Source organism: Anabrus simplex, chromosome 11, assembly GCF_040414725.1.
Source record: "Anabrus simplex isolate iqAnaSimp1 chromosome 11, ASM4041472v1, whole genome shotgun sequence".
Lineage (NCBI taxonomy): Eukaryota > Metazoa > Arthropoda > Insecta > Orthoptera > Tettigoniidae > Anabrus > Anabrus simplex.
In genome coordinates this window covers 116,946,513-116,964,183 of record NC_090275.1, presented here as the reverse complement: position 1 = coordinate 116,964,183, position 17,671 = coordinate 116,946,513, and positions in this window count along the sequence as shown.

Below are 17,671 nucleotides of genomic sequence, written 5' to 3'. Positions count from 1 at the left end.
CGTGGCTTTGTTTACAAATTCAAATCTCGCGCCAAAATTCAAATTTCCCGCCAAAATTCAAATTTCCCGCGGGAGGCCGAGGGGCCCCTGGGAGCCCAGAGGAGGAGGCGGCGGCAGAATCCCTGTATTATACTACTCTTAAGGACTTAAACTCTAAATCGGGGATAGAGAGGGCGTTACCCTTTCGAATTCCCCTCAATTAAACTTGAGGTGACTACGATTTTGTAACGGTTTTTCTCTTGTAAATCATAAATTAACTTGTCCTTCTTGTCACCTCAATAGTGTGGGATTAGCCTTTGTATCGTCTGGCTGCGAGCCCAAGTAGGGTTTAACCTTGGTTTTCTAGGAGGGCAAGCGTACGCCTCCATACATTTTTGAGTTTGGGCCAGTAATTTAGCCTGTTCTTTTTCACAAAGGCCCAGTAGAATGGGTTGTATGTACCCCTCTGTAAATTAAAAGGTGTTGTAAATTGCAGGTTGTGTCTAGAGAGGCCTGAAAGTGTAAGAGACGCTCCTTTCCGTCTTGTAATAATTAATGGTTGCCTTCAGTAGGCCGTAAGTGATCAGGAGCACTGTCTCCTTGGTAGAATTTGTAAGAGCATGTTAGCTTTTTTGTGGTAATGTAATAGATATTTGTGTACGATTGAGTGGTGCCTTTGGAAGGCCGTAACTTGTAACTGTTAGAGCAAAGTGCTCCTGAAAATTGGATTGGGGGATTTCTCTCCTTGTCTACTTAACTGAACTCAACATTAGCGATGTTGGAACCTTGTAAATTAGGAGCTTGAAGCACCAAGATTATAAATTACCAATTCTTCGTTTTTTTTATTTTTGTACGTATTAACCTCTGTACCTGAAAGTTTGTTATTTGCTCAAATTTAAGATCTGAAAAGGAATAGAACCTTTATTTTAAAGTTTTAATTTAATCTTTGACTATCGTAGATAGACCCATTCCAGCCCGCACTTTCTTTCACCTCTACGCTCCACAGAATACCGCGGAACAATTATTATTATTATTATTATTATTATTATTATTATTATTATTATTATTATTATTATTATTATTATTATTATTATTATTTAGTTCCGTTTGGGCCTGCTATGGACCACGTGGTTCTTATCTCTAGCAGCTTTCTTCTTTGACCAGTACTCCTTCATTCTTGCACTGTGAATGTCTTTTCGCTCCTGAGTCCATTTCACACCTCCTCCCGGACGTACTGTTTTTTCTGTTAGTGACTGGAGAGAGTTTGATGTTCTGATCAACGTTCTGTACCTATTCCTGTCATAAATTTCACTGAGAGCAATGTCCAATTCTTGAAGGTCTTTTCTGACGAGTCTTGCCCACTTGGCATTAGTCGCTTTCCCTCTAGAGATGGTGTGGAAGATTCTGGAGGTGAGCCTCTGATTGTCCATTCTCATGACATGACCGTAGAAGTTCAATCTCCTCTTCCTCATAGATGTTGTAATGCTCTCCAATTGTTGGTACAGTTCGTTGTTGTGCCTGATTCTGTACTTGCCTTCTTCTTTAATGGGGCCCATGATTTTTCTCAGGATCTTCCTTTCCTTCAGCTCCAGTTTTCTAAGTTGCCCTTTTCTTACCATGTTTAGGCATTCTGAGGCGTATAGTACTGACGGTCTCACTACAGTAGTGTAATGCCTGATTTTGAGGTTAAGGGAGAGGGATTTGGATTTGTACATACTCTTACATAGGTGGTAGGCATTTTCCAATTTGATGCATCTGCTGTTCATGGCCTGATCTTCATTCATGTTTGGGGTTATCCATTCTCCTAGGTATTTGAAGGAGTTAGTCCTTTGTACTGTTTTGTCCCCCAGTGGGATTGATTTGGGTGCATCTTTGATGTTGGTGATAAACTGTGTTTTGTTGATGGCGATCTTCAGCCCTACTTTAGCTGCTATGTGGTCGAGAGAGGATAGTTGATGGATAGCTTCCTCCACACTGGATGCCAGGAGTGTAAGGTCGTCTGCGAAGGCTAAACAGTTGACTGTTAACTTGTCTTTCTTGTAGCCAATTCTCAATCCAGAGTCATCCTGTAGCATTTTCGTCCACTCACGAATGACTTTTTCAAGTAGGCAATTAAAGAGGATTGGAGATAGGCCATCCCCTTGTCTAACACCTGTTTTGATCTCAAATCTCTGGGACAGTTCCCCTCTGAATTTGATTCTGGCAGTAGTGTTGGTAAGAGTTGCTTTCACTAGATTCAAGGTTTTCTTATCTAGTCCCAGTTCAGCGAGTGCCTGGAAGAGTGACTCTCTATCTACTGAATCGTAGGCCTTCTGAAAATCAACAAATGTTGCCACGTAGGGTGAGGCGCTTAGGTTTTTGTAAGTGATGATGGTTTTGAGGTTCAGGATTTGTTCGGCGCATGACCTTGACTTGCGAAACCCAGCCTGGTACTCTCCGATGCAGGAGTCTAGTTGAGCCTCTACTCTTGTGAGTAATACTTTGGAGAGTATCTTATACGTCACTGATACAAGGGAAATCCCTCTGTAGTTGTTGAGATCTGATTTGTCGCCTTTTTTGTGTAACGGGTGGATGATAGCTGAGGTCCAGTCGCTAGGTAACGCTTCTGTCACCCAGATGTTTGATATGATTTCATGGATACTTTGGATTGACTCCTCATCAGCGTATTTCCAGAGCTCTGCTATGATTCCATCCTCGCCCGCTGCTTTGTTACATTTCAATTCTGAAATGGCTTTCTTGATCTCGCCCTTTGTTGGTGGGAGAGAGTCCGACTTAGTAACATTCTGAGGTTCGAAATGCAGTTTCTCCTTGGGTTCCCTTGAATTTAGAAGGTTGTTGAAATACTCTGCTAGAACTGTGGTGCACTCTTCATTGTTCATTTTCAGATTTCCGTCAGCTCCCCGAAGGTGAAGTGTAGGGGCTGAGTAGGGTGTTATTTGAGATTTAAAAGTTTGGTAGAAGTCTCTAGTGTTGTTTCTTTGAAAATCCCTCTCTGCTTGTTCAATGATATTTTTATTGTACTGCCTCTTGGTGTTCCTGATAATTTTAGTAGCAGTTTTCCTAACTTCTAAGAAGTTTTTATGGTTTTCCATACTTTTGTTACGGTTCCATTTTAGCCATGCTTGCTTTCTCTCTTCTATTGCTTTGTCACAAGTAGTTGTCCACCATGGATGTTTGTTCTTTCTGACTGCCGGGATGGTGGTTGTCGCTGCATCTATTAGTGCCTTCTGTAGTTGGGGCCAATCTTTTTTTTCTTTGTTTTTAGCCAGGGTCTCGGTGAAGTTATTGTTATCTTTCAGCCTGGCTGGATTGAACCTTGGAATTCGCGACTTGATGCAGTGGTTTTCCCTGCTGCTTTTAAGAGGGATGAAATTTGTTTTGATCAAAGAAAGATAGTGGTCTGAATCAATGTTTGCGCTTCTCAATACTTTGACATTCAGCACTTCTTTGCTGTTGCTTCTACTGATGGCTACGTGGTCCAGCTGGAATTCCCCAAGCATTGGGTTAGGACATCTCCAAGTCATGGCTTTCCTAGGAAGGCGTTTGAAAGCTGTAGATTTGAGGACTAAGTTGTAATTTCTGCACAGGTCAATCAGCCTTTCTCCATTCCTGTTGGTCCTCTTGTGGGCTGGGTAATCTCCAACTATGTTCTTGAATTTTCTCTCTTTGCCAATCTGGGCGTTAAAGTCTCCCAATAAAATAGTTATGTGGTGTTTTGGGATCCGGTCCATTGTCTCTTCGAGTACCCTCCAAAAGGTTTCCACATTTTCAATATCTTTCCTGTTGGTGTCATTAGTAGGTGCATGGAAGTTAACAACTGAGTATGCTTTGTTGAGAGTTTTAAAAGCTATAGTGGACGTTCTTCCATTTGGAGATGAAAAGGAGATGATGGAGTTGATCATTTTGCTGCTGACTATGAAGCCTGTCCCCAAGTGAGGCACATTCTTCATCACTCTTTCACCAGGTTGCCCTTTGTAGATCCGATAACCTTGTGATTCTATAACTTCTTGATCGAGGAATCTGGTCTCTTGCACAGCTGTTATCATGATGTTGTGTTCAGTTAAAACATCTAGCGTATGTTTTAGTTTTCCTGTCTCTAGGAGGGAGTTGATGTTGATGGTCGCCAAGAACTTAAAACGTTTCTTCTTCTCACATGAAGGTGCAAGCTCCCCAGAATCCAAAGGCTTGCTTGCCCCATCAGAACTGGGGGTGGATTTTATACCACCTGGGGTAGTTTTTCCGTTGGTCGTTTTCTCCATGTTGCGAGAGTTAAGAAAAAAGTTTAGGGTGGTTACCCGCAGGTAACAATTTGTTAACTGTCAAGGTTGTAAGCCTTGAACCCCCAGCACTGATCTGTTCGCCGACCCAACTTCCCGCTGGGATTGGTACCCAACTTTCCACTGGGTTGCTCGGCTTAGCAGGGGCACCTCTTGCAGGTTATGTGCTGGAGTTGGAGTGAAAGAGGCTAGTTGGATTCTCTTGCTGAATCCAATATCTTCATGTTGCAGATGATTGGCAACAACGCATTTCACTCCCATTTGCCAGAGTCATAATGACTCCTCCCAGGTTGATTCCCAGGACCCATTATTATTATTATTATTATTATCATTATCATTATCATTATTATTAGTAGTAGTAGTAGCAGTAGTAGTAGTAGTATTATAGTTAATTATAAATTGTCTAAGTCATTCAGGAAACATGTAACAAACTTTGGCAGCTTCATTTTAGAAAGAAACGTGCTGACTACAAAATCAAGTAGCGAACATTTAGGAATCACCTAAATATCATATATAAGCTGTGCACCTATTCAATACATATATAATTTATTAGATCTAGTACATGTTTTTGGTTTCCCTAAGGGACATCATCAGGTAGAAAAAAATCACACCATAAATCGGACACAAAAATTTCGTTTTTTGATTTTTAACACTTTTATATACATGTATATTTAAAATAAATTATTAGCAAACTTTGTTAACGTTTCAAGTCATACATTCAATAAAATTGGTGTGAATTGTTCATTAAAATTCTTGATGATAAAGTTCGTATTCATAAAATCGTAAGTCGAACATTGTTGAAAATAAAAGCCTTTGATTTAAAGCATTTCCTGATAAAAGATCCTTAAGATCTTTGATTGACATTCCTTTAAATTGTATTGAAGAATGCTTCAGGGTTCCATGTCAACACGGGACCGAAGCAGAACAGTTATTTTTAGAGCTGAATAATGTTCTATTTCCATGTTATTGGCCCCGATGCAGAGTCCCTTTCCGCACAATGTTCAACTTACGCCGAGGTGCCGAATTTTGTGACGTATCTGACGTATCTGAGCACCGGGATCGTATGCGCCGACTTGAACTCCACCGTTCTAAGAGGAAGTAAAGCTCAGCAACCATAATCCTTTACCGAGTTCCAATACTCAGGAAAATGAAAGTGTGTGAAAAAAGGGGGGTCCATTTCCTGGAGTCCGCACTTTGAATGGATACTGCCCAGTTTTAGGGCCGGATGGACGGAGGTAGATTTTGTGAGGTGCTGAACTCTAAAGACCCACTCCCCATGCTACAGCAAGTAACCAGCCCGTGAATCGAACCATTAAACCAAAGCGCGGAACGATAGTATGAACTACTGATCCACCCTATTTTACTTTCACAACAAATCGTCTAACAAAATAAGAGGTAAACATCTTCACGTGACTTTGTTCCGGAGACAGTCCGGTCATCACCACCTTCTCCATGGCCGTTCAGTTACGCGGTACTGAACACGGAAACATTAAACGGACACGAGATTTATAACACTGAATACGGTGTCGTCACTCGTGAAATATTTAAACGCTTTCGCAGAGCAAATACCGTCATTGTAGGAAGAGAACAACAGTTGACCAAGAAAGGTCGAAAAGTAAACCTGGCATAAGTAAGACGAAGTAAGGAGAGACTCAGGCAATGGTCTTATGGCCCCTGAGGTTTCTCCTTTCAGACACTAGAGGCAGGGGATACCATGGATGTTTTCTACTACCCTACTCACAGCGGAAGTTTTAAAGAAACTCAAGAAGACTCTATGCCCCACAAGGAATACAAAGCTGGAACAGGGGAATCATTTCAAGTACTTAAGACCAATCATCAATCGCCACTGATCCGTGGCCCGTGTGGCAGAGTCATAAGGACTTTAAGAAGTCGGAAATTCATGGAATATCTTCCTTGGTAAAGTATTCCAGTCACTAATTCCTCTTCCTATAAATTAATGTTTGCCATTCCACCGACAACTGGGAACATACCTCTTAGCAGAGAAGCTCCTCTCCTTACTTCCAAGTCTTCCCAAAGTAAAGTTTGTAACATTTTCGTAACACTACTCCTTCGATTGAAAACTTCCAGAAGAAATCGTGCTGTTTTTCTTTCGACCTTTTCCAGTATTGATTCCTAGTAATCAAGTAATTCAGTGGATTCCTCTCACAACCACTAATGGCCATATGAAGAGTTTATGTGATCACTTCCTTTTTATTAACACCTGATTAATAACAGTGATCCCCATCAACGCATTGATTAAAACTGAGAGAAACACAAAACCTGACTTCTCACACCATTCTCTGCTGTCCACCACCCAACACTGCTCCCTTGTTTGCCTCTGTCTCTTGTACATGTAGACTCTTCAGGTGTCAGCGATTCCGCATTCCTCTGTGACTGTAGATCAGTGGGAGATGAAAAGAGAACTAACTTTTACTTGGAGTAATATTCAGCAATTTTCTTTACTTCGTACCGGAACAGACAGGAGAGATGGCGAAGATAGGATAGGTGTAGGACGGAAGAGACTGTGGCCTTAATAGGTGCAGCCCCAGCAGTTTCCTGACGCGAAGATGGGAAAAGGGGCTTAATAGTGATGAGGGCGTTTTATAAAAGTAACTATGATCAGTGGGAAACGGTAAATAACACTCTGGATTGATTTTAAAGCATTTGATGAGGAATATGAAAAAGGATTTGTACCTTTAAAGGTGGAAAGGAATGGTAAAGTTTCACTATATTATAATAAAGAAATAAAGAGACTAAGGAGGTGCAGATTGGAAAGAAATGTATTTAGAAATGGTTGTGGAAGTAAGGAGAAATTGAACGAACTTACCAGGAAATTGAACCTAGTAAAGAAGTCAACTAAGGAAAACATAATGGGAATCATAACTGGCAGACATGCTAATTTTAATTAAAAATGGAAGGGTATGTATAGGTACTTTAAGGCAGAGACAGGTTGCAGGACGGATATTCAAAGAATCATTATGAACAAGGGGAGTGTGAATGTGAGGATTTTCAAAAAGCAGAAATATTCAGTCAACAGTGTGTAAAGATTATTGGTTACAAGGATAATGTCCAGATAGAGGAGGTAACTAATTATAAAGAAGTATTAAATTTTACCTGTGATAAAAATTACATTTACAAAAAAATACACAATTTGAAAACTAGAAAAGCGCCTGGATGTGAAGAAATTTCTGGGGATGTACTAAAGACAATGGTCTGGGATATAATGCCATATCTGAAGTACTTATTTGGTTATTGTTTGCATGAAAGAGCTATAGCAAATGAATGGAGAGTTACTATAGTAGCCTGTGTGTATAAAGGAGAGGGTGATAGACTTAAGCTGAAAATTACAGGCCAATCAGTTTGACATGCATTGCATGTAAGCTTTGGGAAAGCATTCTTTCTGATTATATTGGACGTGTTTGCGAAATGAATACCTGCTTCGATAGAAGGCAGTTTGTTTTAGGGAAGGTTATTCCACGAAGCTCAACTTGTAGGATTACAGTAAGATATAGGAAATATCTTGGATTCAGGAGAACAAATGGATTTTATCGTGGTTGATCTGTCTAAGGAATTATTTTGATAGCGTGAATCATGGGAGACTACTGGCAAAAATGAGTGCAACTGGACTAGATAAAAGAGTGAATGAATGGGTGGTTAAATTTCTAGAAAATATATCTCAGAATATTGGAGTAGGCGAAGGTATACTTCACCCTGTAATAATTAACAAGGTTATTTCTCAAGGCAGCTTTATTGGACCTTTGTATTTTCTTATATACATAAATGATATGAGTAAAGAAGTGGAATCAGGGATAAGGCTTTCTGAGGATGATGTTATTCTATACAGAGTAATAAATAAGTTGCAAGATTGTGAGCAAAGTGACCTGGATAATATTCTGAGATGGACAGTAGGAAATGGTATGATGACAAACGGGGTTAAAAAGTCAAGTTGTGAGTTTCACAAGTATGAAAAGTCCTCTCACTTTTAATTACTGCGTTGATGGGGTGAAGGAGTCATTGTAGGTACTTAGGTGTTAATATAAGGAAAGATGTTCTGTAGGGTAATCACATAAATGGGATTGTAAATAAAAGGTACGTGGTAATGAAGGTAAAAAGTATTTATGTGTTGCAGTAAGGATGTAAAGGAGCGAGCGTATAGTGTCTGGTAAGACCCCAAATAGAGTATGCTTTCGGCGTACAGGACCCTCGCCTGGATTACTTGATTCGAGAACTGAAAAAAAAACCGTGGTAAAGCTGCTCGATTTGTTCTGTGGGATTTCCGACAAAAGAGTAGCGTTACAAAAATGTTGCAATGTTTGGGCTGGGAAGACTTGGGAGAAAGGAGACGAGCTGCTCCACTAAGTGGTATGTTCTGACCTGTTAGTGGAGAGATGGTGTGCAATGACATTAGTAGACGGATAAGTTTGAGTGGTGGGTTCAAAGTACGAAAGGTAACGATGTGGAGATAAAGTAGGAATTCAAGAGGAAGAATTGGGGCAATAATTCGTTTATATTAGAGGAGTTTGGTATTAGAATAACTTACCAATGGAGATATTCAAGAAATTTCTAATGTCTTTGAAATCATTTAAGGAAAAAACTAGGAAAACTCAGATAGGTAATCTGCCACCTGGACGACTTCCCGAAATGCACATCAGTAGCGATTAATTGAACCATCTTCAGGACTACCGGGTTAACTAAATAAATTTAAATCGTCTTATTCAAAAACAAAAGAGACATGATGTGCGAACCCACACATTCTTCCAAGACTAATCAACTTGCTCGTGCAGTTAATACATTTGCTGGACAGCTTTTCCTGTCACGACGTTACTTTAGTAGCATTCTCACTCCGTACTAACAGTTCACACTTAGTCTTCAGGGATAGAAAAGCTTACGATCGATTTTTTCCTCTTATACACTTAAGCTCTTAAGTTCTAATCCAAGTGAGCTCCAGTTTCGGAACCCAATTCGGTCGGTGATGTTTTGTAGTTTCTTGTAGCGGGAAATGTTTTAACGTACAGTCACACTTGTTTGCTACCCACGTGGAGGAGTCAGAGGTTCTACTCCTAGTCAGGCTGGCGATATCTTGTAGCTCGAAGGTTTGGTGTTATGAATTAAACGCACAATTATTTACTTAGCACGATACTCAGCAGTCGAAAGGGAAGAGCCCTGTGTTCCACTGCATGTCATGTATAGTGTCAAATATTTTCGGTCCTGACACTGAGATGTACTCTCTAACTGATGTCAAAAATATTGTAAAGCTCTCAATTTCAAATCTACAAGCACGAAATGTTTAAATCAAACTTTCCGTGCTCCAAACACTTAAAAGCAATAGCGCGTTACGCATCAGCTCACACGCTAGCCTATTAGACTCCGCAGTCGCCTTGGCTTTGAGTCTCTAATATGTTTACACTATTACGCCCGTATGAATAAAGCATATATATTACGCCTTACTCCATCTCCCTAGTCCCGTACCGTCATCTCGTGCTGATCTCAGCTCCAAGGCCCCTGAGGGTGTCTTTCAACATTATGTACTTCTTTGAAGCCTTACACCTCCGTAGTCCTATCTTGTTTCAAGTTTAGCTTCTATCAATCTCACTATCAAAGCCCCCTAAAGTTTCCCTGGAATTTGTCTCATCTTATCTGGATACGTTAAGCCTGGGATCGAATCCCAAACTTCAGTCTGTAACGCCCTTGTAAGGATAAGCCTGGCGTCAAATGTGTGCCTGTTAGGTTAAGCTAGCACTCTTGTTCATAATCACACTGGCAGTTGGATTAAGCTGGCATACCAAGGTATCAAACTTGGGTCTGTATAGCTAACGCCCGTAAGCCTAGGGTCGAACTCGGGGTCTGTGAGGTTAGCATGAACACGTAGTCAGTGTAACATCATATGAGGTTAAGCACGCACTCTTAGTCAGAACATTTTATGAGGTGGAGGAGCTATAGAGCGTTCCAACCTTAAATTGCAGTACAGCGTAGATGGAGCACGCTGTTGCTAAATCGACTCGTGAAGAACACCCTCGAGTGTGACTCAAACAGGGCTTCACAGTTCCACATTTTTCGTTTGTAATTTTGTAATTTTAAGTTCGTTCATTCATTAATAAATTAATATTTGTAGGATGGTAAAATAAATACAACATACCGTAATCACTGGCGTTGTTCTCAGATATTGGACGTACACCTTCTATCATTTCTGCAAGGCCTGAGGTTCCCGCTTTGGATGAACCGGGTTCGGGAGATGAACTTGAGGATGATCCGGACGATGAAGAAAGTCGTTTTAAAAACTTTTCATCGTCCACATCGTCCTGTAATTCTTCTGCTTTCCACAAATCTCTTTCATTTTTCTTTACTTCGTTCACGTAATTTTTATGGCATAAAATGTTAGTTCAGCATTTGGAACAAAACCATGTTCATTACCCGCGTGGACTAAGGCAAATCACGGTCCTCGGCTTTTCGGTGGCCTAAGTCCCGAACTCACCCCTTCAATGGCGGCCTGCCGCGTACTTTTCACTGTCGTACCCTTCCATTCTTTTGCCACTGTCTGCCCAATATTTACCCACCATTCATCTGTGTAAATTATAGCTTTATGTTGTGCCCTCAAACGTTTTATCTCCCTGAGATATCTGTGCCTCCAATAAATAATTTCATCGGTTTCAGTGAAAGCTGCTTTATTACCCCGTCTTAAATAACGGAAGCCTATATCATGTAAGAAGCGATACAACGTAGTTTTGGAAAATCGTGCCAAAGAATCTTCTCCATTTACCCGAATCAAAATCACGTTCAATGTCGGTGGTATATTAGCAAATAAAAGAGAGTGAACCACCCGAAGCACTCCACTTCTAACAATTTCATCACATTTAATTTTCCTTTCATTCCTCTGCCGTCCTTCTCTTTTTTGCTTTTCTTTTTTTTTTTTGCTGGAGTTCACAAAGGACCACGTGTGTATTCCTTCCTTATAGCATAGATTGTTCTTTCGGAACAACCTGTAGCTTTAGCTGTTTCACTGACTGCGCTGCTCATATTCAAAGTCTTTAAAAATAATCCAGGACACTCATTACAATATTGCGTTCTTTTCCCCTGAGTTTACCTACGGAACGTTTCTTTTTAATTCGACGATCCATTGTACATCCTTCTGCACTTTTTCTTCGAACTAAGAACCCCCCGCGCGAGCACGAGCACGAACTGAAAACTACGCAGACTACACAAACACAACACACAAACCACTTGTCCTCAAGAACTATACATTTATCACTGATCTTGTCCGGCTCGATGGCTAAATGGTTAGCGTGCTGGTCTTTGGTCCAAAGGGCCCCGGGTTCGATTCCCGGCCGGGTCGTAGATTTTAACCTTCATTGGTTAATTCCAATGGCTCGGGGGCTGGGTGTGTGTGCCGTCTTCAGCATTAGAATTCATCACAGGTAGGGCCCCATTCTTATAGACGCGCAGGTTCCCTATGCTCCGTCATCTCGAAAGACTTGCACTCGACCTGTTCGGAGCCACACGCCATTAAATATTATATATGTATATATCACTAATCTTTATTTAATCACTCTTATAATACTGATTAAATGAGCACCACTGCACACGGCTGTCAGTATATTTAAAAGCTCAGCCAGCCGAGTCACGCGTGAAACGTAAACAAACGAGACGTTCTCCCTGTCATAAATTAAGAGATAACGAGATAAGGACTTGAGGTATGATTTAAAAATAACTTCCATATCCGAAGACCGTTTGCTTTGCTTTAACCACGCCATGATCCTTCTGCACTTTTTCTTTGAAATTAGATCCCCACGCACGAGCACGAACTCACGAACCACACAAACGAAATACTCTTTCCCCTCAAGAATTGTACATATGTCACTGATATGTATTTAATCACTATTATACATACTACTGACGAAATGAGCACTGCACTGTGTGCGACTGTCCGGAAATGTTAAAAGCGCATGTTTAGGAGATCACTACCGGTATTTCAGCCAGCCACACAGACAGCCAGCCGAGTCAAGCGCGAAACCAAAATTCAAGGAGATATTGTTCCTGTCCCAAATTAAGAAATAAGCAAGATAAGAACTTCGGGATTGTTTTAAAAATAACTTCCTTATCTGAAGACCATTTGCCTCGCTTTGACCCCCCATACAAATTCAATAGGAAAGAAGCTGGCCAGCGACTGACTTTTTCGTGCCTACATATAAAATTCCCTGAACATGACTGAAAATAAACTCATATACTGCATTTTGTTATAATTTAAATTTTAAAATAAACTTATCTACATCGAGCTGAAATGTTTCTTTATCAGCAGTGAAAAAATTAGGAAATTAATGAATATAAAATAGGAGTTATGACATGATAAGTTCTATGCAATGAAGATTTTTCATTTGGCGAAACTATCCATTATATTACCATTTTCACACTAAATTATTTCTTTACTTTTTTTGTTAACGGCATCAAATGCGCCTTGAAATTCTGTACATAACACGATATTCACCCACTTTAACCGATAACATTCTGATTTACAGATATTTGTCCAACCCTCTGCATTAGAGTGGTTACAGAACCATCCGAAGGTATCTACTGGCGTTAAAACTCTTGTCAAACAATTTATTTTATGAAGTAAGTGAAGGAAAAGTTTTAAGTGATTCGAAAAATAATCCTCCTCATTGACACAATTTGAACATTGATCGTTCATTAAGTTAATGCACTTAATTCAGCAAAATAAAACAAATTATATGCTTCAGTATTCATCAATAATCTTGTCCAATACAATGTACACACAATAAAAATAGAAAGCTGAAATCACTAACAGTCAACGGGTTCTTTTCCCTTGTTCACCTTTGCCTATAGCTTCCAGATGCCACCAGGCATAACACGAAACTAGTACGATTCTTTTAGCGTATGATGAAGGAGTTCGCGGTTGTGCGATGGTGTACCTGTAATGTACATCCTAGGGTGGAAATCACCGAATGAGTTGGGTCACACAAACCCGACCTTGAATTCGGGAGATGGTGGACTAGGGAACCCTGAAGATGGTTTGTCCATGGTTTCCCATTTTCACACCAAGAAAGTTCTGAGGTTATTCCTTAATTAAGGCCACAGTGGATACATTTCCTATCCTAGGTGCTTCCCATCCTTGCGTCATCCAAACCTTCAGCGCAAATTTTGAAAATTTGAAATGAAGCGGTCGTAGCATTCACATAGGTACCATCCCATAATTTTTCTGCAGATGAAATGGGAAAGCACGGGGAAATATTTGGAGCATGGTCGACGCGGTGTTGGAGAACACAGAGGTAACATTTTGCACATATTGCTAGTCGTACGAGCCTCTAAAGGAAATTTGTAAGCCCCTGTTAGGGAAAAAAGATATTTGAACATTTTATATAAGCTTTAATTACATAATAATATATAATGTATAATATGGTATTCAGTAGCATAATAACTTCTAGCAATAAGGAATTCCCACGTTAAATTACGCGTGCAGCTGCTGAGCTTTACGAGGTTCAATCAGACGAGCTCCTACTCTTCACCATGGTGTGGCTGTTTTTGGTGGCCCTAGCGGCTGTGCCAGTCTTCGCAGGTGAGTTCTGCCACTAATAACACAGGATATGCTACGATGGCGGGAGGGAGAATATTTAAGTAATCATTTCTGCGTTGCTAGGCTAAGTTTTTGCATACGTCCCAACCTCATCAAAAGAGAAAAATACTCAAATATATGAAATAACTGTAGAATACAATATCCTTACATGTTTTACTAAAATTCATATGACTTCATATAAAACTTTAAGGCCAATCTAATAATTGAAATATGAAAGTTGATTGCTACGTTAATCTGAGTAATTAAACATATCCACCTAGCAAAAATATGATGTTATAATTAATACTTTATATTACTCTCAAAGAATTATTTTCTCATAATCATTAATATGAATACAGGAAATACTCGTCCACCGCATTATTAACTGTATAACGCCTTCCTTTTCCTAAACGTTCCTCTAAGTTAAGAAAAGAGAATTTTAATTGCCTGCAGTGGTATCAACACACTGGTCAAATGGAAATAATTTACAGTTAAATATTTTTAATTATTTACAAAACGTTCTTTTATTTCAATGCACTCTAGTAGAATAATTCTTCAAATAATCCGACAAATTGACTCGATTTGAACACTGATCGTTCATTTAATTGTTGCAACTAATTCAGCAAAATAAGGAATGTATATGCTTCAGAATTCAGCAATTGAATTGGACAAATTAAACTTGACACAATTAAAAACACAACGCTGGAATCACTCACGATCAACTCAAAAATCACATAATTCAAATGCTAAACTCTATAACAAAACATAGGTACTACCTCAAATAACTACATCTATACGAAGTAACTACGTCTACATATCCTCGAAATTCCACATCCTAGTAAATACACTAGGTATCCGCGTCCTTAGCTTGTATTATTATTATTAGGTTGTGGTAATTTAATCAATATTATTGAGTTTTAAATTATCCATAATTTATTATTCTAGGTAAAAAATAAATGTTAATGGGTTATGACAGACAGATCCTAGGGTCACTCTTTAAGAAATATCGTGCGACTGTGCCTTGAATTAATTTCATGATGAATTAATTAATACTGGACATATGCGACAAGAAGGTACTCGTGATAATCATCCCAACATATTTAATCCATAATAAGTATAATCTTATTGAGGAGACATTATCAAGTTCAATGCATCATTACCATCCTGGGTAATAAAAATGAAGAACTACTTCAATTCTCACAGTTCCAACTGCGCTTCATGTACGATAAATTCACGATGTCTTATTAAATCGTTGAGATAGCGCATAATCCAAATTATGTCACTCGAACATCGCCTCCAATATTGCAAGCACCACTCATCAAGGTCCTCTACTATCACGGCAGGAAATATTATGAAATCAATATTTAACGTCACACATGTCAGATATCTCAGAAATATGTCACCAAACCCTCAATAATTAGACACATTAATTATATATTTGGCCTTACAGATGCATTTAATTTTTTAAATTATCAGATCATGTCTCCTTTTTGGATAAATTGGAAATAAATGAGTATGAACTGATGCTATAACAGATCTCGAAGTATAAGAAATTCTCGAATATTCAATTATAACTCATAACATTCACGTCTGTCTGTTAGGTCATCAGCCCAGAGGCTGGTTGGATCGTCAAATAGCACCACCAAAGGTTATGCGGTTATAAGGAAACCCCAAAAACCAATGGCAGCACGAAAATGAGGCGTACTAGGCAAGATGAGGAGTGAGGTAGTTTGCCATTGCTTTCCTCACTGGGTCAGAAAGTACTATTGTAGCACGACTGACCATATGAGCAGCACCTTTCATAACACTCAGATGCACTAGTCATGCTCTGAATGTCATTACTCACCACTACTCATACCCCAGCAACTTCCATATTGTCACAGCCATGGATGAGACTGGGACTTCAGTGAAAGCTACACTTTACTCTGGCCTGTGCCAAGAGATAACCATGAATAAGTTATATTGCAAGAAATCAATCAATCACACCTTTCATAATTTATCCATTAATTACTCTGGCCTGTGCCAAGAGATAACCATGAATAAGTTATATTGCAAGAAATCAATCAATCACACCTTTCATAATTTATCCATTAATGTTTTATACGATTTAGGCATATGATGATCAATATTATTACCAGTCTCCTGTTATCAGCTATCTAGGATTAAATTGAAGATCTTTGTGATTTCCCATTTCATATTTAGAATATTATTGAGAAGAATAACACAGAATAATAGAAGAATTGATTCGCTTAGTTCCAAAATAATCTTTGGGGGACTTCATTTAATACGTGATAATATTTTGATTTATAATGTTTTTTATTCCTTAGATTTTCAATTTTCAGTTCTCTTCCAAAACTGAGTATGTCCACATGTTCTGTTCCATAAGTGAAGATGATAACAGTTGTCTAGTTAAGTGTATGGACAGTGACTATTAAAACGGATGGAGAACTTGATGGGATGAGGGACTGGTGTTAATTTTTTCTGTCATCACTCGGCGAGACTAAACATAAAACCTTGGAATTTTCAAAACTATATTTTTTCCATCATTTTTATGTTAGTTAATGAAGTTTAGACTATGAATTTGTTTCCCACTTACTTTGCAAATAACGTAATTTGTTCTTTAAATCCTCATCACTAATCCTCGAAGTACCGCCCGACAGGGGCACTTTAAGGAATATCTGCGTTGAATTAGAAGAACATGTCTTTGAAAGTACCGGAGATGTAAGAGCGTTCTTCATTCCGTCCCTGGTGAAGCTACTGGCTCCGTTGTAAGAGAACTGTTCACCACAATTTAATTTTTCTGCCTCCAAGCGATGAATATCACTTAACAGGATGTAACGACTAATATTATTTCAAGAAGTAAAATACGAGCAAAACATTATTTTGTAAAAAATAACGATCACAGTTAAAAATTTAAAAGTACTCGTTACAAGTAATTCGATTAATTTTATCTATTGCATTAGAGCTGACGCTGAAAACGAGATGATGGGTATGTTAAGTAAGTGACGCTACACATCATATAAAAACCAGAACATTCATTTATACCCCATATAGAGAATTTAGTTACATTGAAAATTAAATCGAAATAAAGGAATTAATTCAAAATTCTAGGGATTCTAGAGACATTGTGCAGAAATTCGGAAACGAAATCTGTCCCAATATTTTTAATTGGAACAAAACTGCCAGTGAAGTTTTAAAGCCACCTGCTAACTGGTATTTCAAATTTGGTGCCACAAAGAACTCGGCATACAAAGAAACAAGACCACAAAAACAATTCGGGGCGAAGCAAGGCACTTCACAAACATTCCAGGAGCCGAAATGTGTTTGCAGAACAGACAAGAACATAAACCAAATATTTAGTGAACCAATAAAATCTCGTGTTCTACCTTAAGTTAGAAAATTCAATGACCTTCTAATACTACTTAAAAACCATTATGACATGAAAGGGAATCTAATCCAAATGTCGTCTTCTACGAGGAACTGTCAAAATCTAGACAACTGAACTTGGAAGAGCAGGAACAAAATGAGTCAATCATTGACAGTGAAGCTGTTTGAAAGTGTTCTCCAAGAACACTTAATGTTGCAGTATTAATTGAAGTGCAATTTTCCATTGTAAAATATAGCATTGTCATTGAATAATAGACAGCTAAAACCACTTTCCTCATAATCTATTCCAAAACACACTGTGTCCATTTTTGTTTGTTCCATAACCACTTTTACTTTCAAAACTCAGCATGTCCAAAACAATGTCATTAATTGCCATTGTTGTTGTTTCAATCAAAACAAGTGCCTTTTCATAATACGCATTCTTATCGGTATATTCCCGATATTAATATTGATAACAAATTCTTCG